General features: G+C 42.1%; 1 pseudogene; it reads right to left on the minus strand.

The window, feature by feature from the left end:
* The window catches only part of LOC149525235 (ADP-ribosylation factor-like protein 4A), an 11,138-nt pseudogene extending 8,740 nt beyond the window's left edge, over positions 1-2,398 (minus strand).
* Positions 2,399-7,317: the final 4,919 nt, after the last annotated feature.

Raw genomic sequence — 7,317 nt, forward strand, 5'->3', positions numbered from 1 at the left:
AGATTAAAAGATACTGTCAATTGTTTGACTACCCTCACAGTTCATTCTTAAACTGTTCAGGAGATCATATTACTGAACATAGCCTGTATTTATTACCTAAAAACAAAGCAGTACAACATGAAAAGGAAAAACACATACTCCTCTTCTGGGAAACAATTATTTTTATGCAGAATTTATACTTCAAAAAATTGTGTTAAAGCTAGAAATATTTTTATAATGATTTTACTATTTATAAAGTTCTTTACACATCAATAAAATCCAACCCAACACCTTGCAAGAGTTCCTTAACTGGTTTTATTCTGTACTTTCCAGATCTCTGTTTTGGATACTACATTCCAAACCAGCTGAGCGTAGAGGTACTTGCAAAAGAGTGCAATGATATGCCATACATGGATAGGATGACATTCAATAAGGACAAATGCAAAGTACTCCACTTAGGAAGGAACAACTGCACAAATACGAAAAAGAAAATGATTGCTTCAGAAGGAGTACTGCAGAAAGGGATATATGGTCTTAGTGGAGCACAAGCTAAAGATAACTCAACAATATAACACTGTTGCAAAAAAGGCTAACATTCTGAAATGTGTAAGCAGAAGTGTCATAAGGTATAAGATCATTTTTCCATTCTACTCAGATTAGGCCTCAGATGGAGTATTTTGTTTAGTCCTTGGTCCTGCGTTTCAGGAAAGATGTGGACAAACTGGAGAAAGTTCAGAGAAGAGCAACAAGAATGATTAACAGTGTGGGAAAAAAATGACCTATGATGGAAGATTAAAAAAAATGGATTTGTTAAGTTTTGAAAAGGGAAGACTGAGAGGGGATATAACAATTTTCAAATACATAAAAGGATGTTACAAGGAGGAGGGAGAATTTTTTTTCATTAATGTCTAGGGTTAGAACAAGATGCAATGGGCTTAAATTACAGCAGTTTGGTTGGACATTAGGAAGAACTTCCTGTCAGAGTAGTTGAGCACTGGAATAAATTGCCTAGGAATATTAAGGAATTTCCATCAATGGCAATTTTTAAGAGACTTTAAGACAAACACCTGTCAGGGATGGATTAGATCAGGGTGGAAAAACTTTTTTCTATCGGGGCCATTGATCCATGGACAAAAACAGTCATGAACCACACCCTGCCCTATAGGATATACAGAGACTTTTGTGTTTTCACATGTATATGTGTCTCCCTTCTGCTAGCTGGATCCAGCAGCAATCAGGGCTGGGTTCAATATCTAGGGATTCCATTCCATCGATACACAGAGCTGCCAACTAGACATCGAGCCTTTGATCACTACACATTGAGACCGATGATCTAGCCAGCTTTCTATCCACTTTACAGTCTGTTTGTCCCATCCATACTTCTTTAACTACCTGGCAAGAATGCTATGGGAGACGGTATCAAAACTTTGCTAAAGTCAAGGTTTGTCACACATCCACCACTTTCTCCTTATCCACAGAGCCTGTTACCTGGTCATAGAAGGCACATTGGTCAAGTACAACTTTCCCTTGGTAAATTCATGTTGACTGTTCCTGATCACCTTCCTCTCCTCCATGTGTTGCATATTTCATGGATGGAATGAAACATAAAACCCGCTTAGTCCACACCCTGCATCCTTTTCTACCTAGGAGAGGATTTTCAAAACCTTTCTCAAAGTCTTGAGAATCCTTTTGACTCCTCGTAACATTTTACCTTTTATCCTCACCCCCTACACACACACACAAATGCTGAGCCACACAACTGCTGATTAGTCAAGGGCTGTACATAACTGAATAGGCATCCTCTGAATTGGCATCAGTGCCCCTCCTGAAACAGTCTCCATTCCTGGCATCACAAGAACTGATTCTCAAAATTAGCACATGGATCTGTGTGTGCCCACCTTAATGTGTTGGTATTTCTATTTGTATCAGGAATTGGCATGAACAAGTGACCAGGTAGATGTGTAGTGGGCTACTCATGGGCACAATCTGTATCATATCCACAGCTAATACATTGGCATGTGCATGTTAGATAAATGCAATTGCTCGCATATGTCCTTTCAAATCATGTCCAAGGTTGAATGGGAAATAGCTGTTTTTCTTCTTTTGAGAGAGGAACTGTTAAACTGGGATACAGCAGAGTGTTTACTGAATCGAGAAAATAATCATGTCACACAGTATGGAAGCTTTACTGATTTCATTTCAGGTTATTGTAGAAACATCATTGCTAAATGGTTTGCAATAGGATGGCATGGGGTTCACAATAATTTTTAGTGAAACGTCCAGAATTAATTGTATTATAATTATAATCTATTTTACTGTATTTTCAACATACTTTAATATCCACAGCATGATGTTTCTTTGTGAGAATGATGTTGATCAATGCATCCAGCATTGTTAATGCATTCACAGTATGTGCCATATTGACTGGGATGAAAGAGAGAGTACGTGCTGGGGTATTTTAATTCTGTTTGATGTGCTGTTCAATTGCTTGTTACCAATCAGACATTGTACTTTATTTAGTCCAGATGCCATTGAGATAACACTAAAGCTGCATGTTCTGTATGTGTTAGAAAGGCAGCAGGCATAGTATATGTGAGAATGTTTTTAGTCGTTATTAAATATCCTGGCAGAATTTACGTATGTTGTGGGTGAGCGGGGAGAAGGCTAATAGAATTCCTGATTCCTCTTGTCTCCTGACTAACTCCACTGTGGGCACTCTTGTCTCCACACGGAATCCCTCTGAAGTCCACACATCACCTGGAACGGGGGGTGAGATACACCAAGCATCTGGTCAATGGGAAACCTGGAGAGCTACCTTTTAACTGGCCAGTCTCAGGGAAAATTGCCAGTCTTTTAAACACCACTAGTGGGCTATGTCTAGACTGGCATGATTTTCCGGAAATGCTTTTAACGGAAAAGTTTTCCGTTAAAAGCATTTGCGGAAAAGAGCATCTAGATTGGCACGGATGCTTTTCCGCAAAAGCACTTTTTGCGGAAAAGCGTCCGTGGCCAATCTAGATGCGCTTTTGCGCAAAAAAGCCCCGATCGCCATTGTCGCGTTCGGGGCTTTTTTGCGCAAAACAAATCTGAGCTGTCTACACTGGCCCTTTTGCGCAAAAGGGACTTTTGCCCGAACGGGAGCTGCATAGTATTTCCGCAAGAAGCACTGATTTCAGACAGCTGCTTTTGCGGAAAAACTTGCCAGTCTAGGCACAGCCCGTTTAGATTCAAATAGGACTCTCCACCCCTCTTCCCAGATTATTCTAGGTCCTGTAGGTATCTGAGGAGAGAGTTAGGAAGGTCAGCGTGGACTCAAAGCCTGACCAACCTGATTGCCTTCTATGATGAGGTAACTGGTTCTGTGGATATGAGGAAGGTAGCGGAAGTGATATACCTTGACTTTAGCAAAGCTTTTGATACAGTCTCCCACGGTATTCTTGCCAGTATGTTAAAGAAGTATGGATTGGATAAATGGACTCTAAAGTGGATAGAAAGCTGGCTAGACTGTCGGGCTCAGTGGCTAGTGATCAACAGCTTCATGTCTGGTTGGCAGCTGGTATCAAGCGGAGTGCCCCAAGAGTCAGTTCTAGGACCGGTTTTGTTCAACATCTTTATTAATGACCGGGACGAGGGGATGGATTGCATCCTCAGCAAGTTCGCAGATGACACTAAGCTTACAGGAGAAGTAGATGGTCTCAGGTTGCAGTGGGGGAGGTGTCACTTGGATATTAGGTAAAACTGTTTCACTAGAAGGATAGCAAAGTACTGGAATGGGTTACCTAGGGAGGTGATGGGCTCTCCAATCCTAGAGGTTTTTAAGTCCCAACTTGATAAAGCCCTGGCTGGGATGATTTAGTTGGGGTTGGTCCTGCTTTTAGCAGGGGGTTGGACTCAATGAACTCCTGAGGTCTCTTCCAGCCCTATGATTTTATAAGCAAGCAGTGCAGGAGGCCATCAGGGGCACTCCTGCGCCTCCTGAGCTGGCTCTGCCACCCTGCTCTCCTGCCTCCTACACCTGAATGTTGCCAGCAGGTATAACATAAGGCAAAGGATCCAGAGACAAAAGGGCATGGCAGCTTGAGTCTGTTATATGTGATTCTCTGCAACCTGACCGGCTCTGGAATGTAGCCTGACAGGCTCTGGAATGTACACTAAGAGGGAAAGTCAAATTGCTGCCCTTCAGTTTTATGGCAGGGCAAGCTGAGAATGAAGAAGAGGGGATGAGCAACTTGCTTCTCCCCTTCCACTCTTCCACTCCCAGCTCTTTCCACTGCCCCTTCTCTTTGCTTAGTTCAGTGGAGAACCAAGACTAATGTCTCATTCGAAACTCAAAATACCCGCTCAGGGATACCTCTCACTGCAGTACCTAAAATAAGTGGAGCAGTAAGACTTACATACATTGCGTTCCCTTCTTGCAGCTAGGGAAAGAGCCTACATCTCTGTACATAAGGCAAATGGTTGAGTCAGATCTTATAATTTAATTGAGAGACTAAATCATGGACGGGAGAAAAATATTCAATAAAACATCAAGTACAAGGTATAGACTTTTCCTTAATCACACTGTCTGGATTTAAATGCCAAGAGGCTAGACCCCTCAGAAATAAAGCAAATGGCAAGTATGAAATACAGGGAACATCCAAAGGCAATTAACATCAGAAAGTGTTGCTTAGTACTTTTGTGGGAGTATATCAGAAAACCAATAGCTTTAGAAATATTAACTGATTTTTATGAGAAACTATTGGTAATTAGCCAAAATGACCAATTAACATTAATTAGCCTTAGGGGAATATGTTCTGTTTTGAACTTCCACTTCTGATCTGTAGGGCCCTTTAGCATTGAAAGTGTACAGAATGTAGGCAAGGGAAAGTTTCTGAATTCAAAAGCCCTGTTAAATCATCTGAAATGTGTGAGTCTCACTGGATCCATTTCTCTTTTGGACCACTCTTTTGAAAGCACACCTGTTTCACTTGCAAGGACTTGGTCAGAGTGTGAGAAGGGCCAGGGATGTGCATCTTAGAGTACACTTGGCTGCCAGGTTCTGATGCTGCATTCATAGCATTGCTTACTCCCATGATTTTTGTGGTGTGTTTGTTTGTTTGTTATGTGATCACAGAAAAATATCAGCTTCCATTTTAAAAAAAAAAAGGATATTTCTTACCCTCATGGTTATACAGAAAAATCTGAAATCCCAAACCTAAAAGACTCAGAACCAGAAGTTAATTGCACTATTTCAAAAACAGCTCCCCCCACCCGCCCATTAAATGTTCATTTCATTATTTTTAAGTCAATTTCATGATGAATCTGGAATGTTTGGGACTGGCATTAGAGCTGGTTTCCTCTACTGTAGCATGCTGTGTTTATCGGGAAGGAGGAGAAAGTGGTGCATTGAATTAAGATGCAAGTCTCTTTTCTCCCCTGCAGCCAGGTCTGGAGGAAATGTTCCAAACTGCTTAATCAACCCAGAACTCCTCCACCCAGCTATAGACTCAAATGCCTCCCTCTGTTAGAGACACACATTATTTGAGTTCACAGAAAACAAACTGTGCACATTTCATACAGCCTCACAGATCCAAGGGAAAACAAATCCAGATGCGGTAACGCCATCTTCCAATAGCACAGGAATGTGAAGGTAAAGTCTGCATCACATTTGATATCCAAACAATTATATCTGTATACTATGGTTTGCAGTGTACACAGAACATGGATAAACCCTGATCATCCAGGGTGACCTCCTGCACATTGCATGCCACAGGCCCCCACCTGCTCTCCCACATCTCTAATAGACCCATGATCTCTGGCTGAGTAATTGAAATCTTCAAATCACTATGTATAGTAGTTTAAAGCTGCAAGTGACCTGTGCCCCATGCTGCAGAGGAAGACAAATAGCAAAAACCCCACAGTCTCTACCAATCTGACCCAGGGGAAAATTAATTCCAGACCCCAAATATGGTGATAAATGAGACCCCAAGCTTATGGATTGGCCTGCCAATGGGGGAGGGGCAAAGAGGTCTGGCCTTTCAAAGGGGCCTGGAGAGCCCAGCTGTCACTGTGGCTACCGTGACAGAGGTGTTGGGTGCCACCCTGGGCCCCCTTGAACTGCTTGGGAATTCCATAGCGCTACTCTGTGTGGCTTTGAGGGCTGGGGTGGCCCAGTACCATGGTCTGGGTGGTGCTAAGGGCTGATTGTCCTCAGCCCTGCCTTTCCCACCTTAAACCCTGCCCTTTCCTGGGGTGAGAAGCCACCCCACCCCACCTTACCCGAGGACCGTGATGGCTATCAGCAGCGTTCCCTCTAAGATTTTCCAACCATGAGTGGAGAGAGTTTAGGCTTGTGCACCAATATTGAGGTCATGTGTGCTGGTTTGGATGTGTGCCACCTCTAGTAGCTTTCTTCCCTAAAGTGATTTTGGCCTAACTAGACTTTGTCTTATCCATTCCATCACTTCTAATTTCCTTACAGTCTACCTTGTCATTAATACGCAGTGCTACCCCACAAAATTTACCTTTAATTCTGTCTTTTTTTAACAGCACATACTCTTCAGTACCTGTACTTCAGTTATGACTACTATAGTACCATGTTTCTATTATCCCTATAATATCTGGTTTCATTTCCTGCACCAGTAATTCTAGTTCCTCCATTTTGTTACCTAGGCTCTTTGCATTGGCATATAAACATCTTAGTTGCTTCTGCCTGCACCAGTAATTCTAGTTCCTCCATTTTGTTACCTAGGCTCTTTGCATTGGCATATAAACATCTTAGTTGCTTCTGCTGGGCTTTGCCATATTCCTCACTCAACTGAGTACAGTCATTCTGCAGCCAGTATTGCCTACTAGACTTCTAGCTTTATTGGTATTGGCACTATCTTTCCTCTAAATCCCTATTCTCCCACCCAACACTATTCTTTTCTCCTTTGCTGTATCCTTTCTTACTTGATTTTCTTCCTGTTCAGTGTTAGAATGAGGAGTGGAGATTATATGAGCATCTCCCAAACATCCCCTGGGTTCCTAATTTAAAGTTGTTTTAATCACCTGTGACAACATCTATCCCAGAAGTCTATTTCCCTTCATATTCAGGTGGAATCCATTCCGTAAGAGCAGTATTCTGTCCATGAATGCTTCTCAGTGGTCAAACACCCCAAAGTCCTCCTTACAGCACCACTGTGTGAGAGATTATTTGATCATCATAATCTTGTCTTGGCTTCGCTCTTCTCTAGGGACAGGCAGAATCTCATTGAAGATCACCTGAACTTCCATTTTCTTAAGTGTCTTCCACAGCCTGACACAGTTTCCCTTGACATGTACCAGTGAGAATTTGGTTGTATCATTTATTTCCATGTA

The sequence above is a fragment of the Pelodiscus sinensis genome, chromosome 2 (genome assembly GCF_052426305.1).
Source record: "Pelodiscus sinensis isolate ZL-2025 chromosome 2, ASM5242630v1, whole genome shotgun sequence".
Taxonomy (NCBI): domain Eukaryota; kingdom Metazoa; phylum Chordata; order Testudines; family Trionychidae; genus Pelodiscus; species Pelodiscus sinensis.